Raw genomic sequence first — 1,309 nt, 5'->3', positions numbered from 1 at the left:
ATGAACAATTTTGATTTGTAGAAAGTCTACTTTTCTAATGAAAACAGTAGATGTGTCTTATGTTATATGTGTTTTTCGACTTGCAACATTTTCTGTGATATTTTTCATGACAGTAGTAGATGTTTCTTATGATAGTTGTAGACAGTCTCAAGAATCATTTTGATTTCTAGAAAGTCTACTTTTGTGTGATTTTGCTCATCTGAAAGGTAGATATTTCTAATGAAAACTGTAGATATAGAGAGACTTAACGGAGAGTTAACGGTGTTAGTTTGCTTTAACCTGCTATAGCAAGTCAAAACTTGTTGGGTATCCATACCTTAAGGCACACAAGTGGAACCCTTAATTTTCTGCTGACTTTTTTCCCAAATTTTTTTTATATTTTTTATCAAGATTTACTAATAAAAATATATCAATAATTATAGTGGTCCAAGTCTCTCATTATAAGTGAGAGGTTGTAAATTCGACTCACAATATTGTAACACATTAATTATGTATTTGATCCAAAAAAACAAAAACAAAAAATTAGATTAATAGCCAAATCAGCTATAGTCTAGATGCCATACATAAGCAAGAGACAGAAAACCCGACCTAACCTATGTAACAGACTAATAAAGACACTGATATGCTTACAAACTCGCTCCTTATGCATTTATGCATCTAGTCTCTTACTTCTGCCTAGCACGCAATTTTGGTACAGATGGACCTAGCTGTCAACATAAGGCTCATAGAGTATGCAAATACTCATTTGGACCTATCAGAAAATAGAATTAAAAGGAAAACCACGCCTTATTCCTGAGTCCAGGCCCAAAGACCCAGGCCCAGCAGGCATAAGCATCTCTAACCTAGCAACAAGCCATTCAACAACTGTTGTTAATGCGTCGTCCGGAGGCCAACCTCCCCACGCAGCCATCATCGTTGCCGACTAGGAGAGCTTCTGATGAGACGCCGCCGAACCTGACCAAGAGTAGCCCTGCGTGGCTCTGCCTTCACCCAAGGAAAGAGAGGAACCGAGCTTTAAGCCGCCGACAAGCCTTCACCACCGATCCAAACTCAAACCCTTCACCATAGTCGTAGACCCGAGCAGCAAAGACAACCAACCGAGCAAAATCGCCAAACTATCGTCGCTGGGAACCGCAATGCCATAGATCAATCGGCTCTGCCAACATGCCACCAACCTCGTACCCGCACTCCTAGAGTCAACGTAGAGGATTAGACCAGCATCGCCTCTCCCTTTGCTTGCCGAGTTCTCTGAACCCTAGGTCGAACCTAGGGAGAGCGGCGCTACACTTAGCTAAAAAGTCATTTTGGC

The sequence above is a fragment of the Fragaria vesca genome, linkage group LG3, assembly GCF_000184155.1.
Source record: "Fragaria vesca subsp. vesca linkage group LG3, FraVesHawaii_1.0, whole genome shotgun sequence".
Lineage (NCBI taxonomy): Eukaryota > Viridiplantae > Streptophyta > Magnoliopsida > Rosales > Rosaceae > Fragaria > Fragaria vesca.
This window is presented reverse-complemented; position numbering follows the sequence as displayed.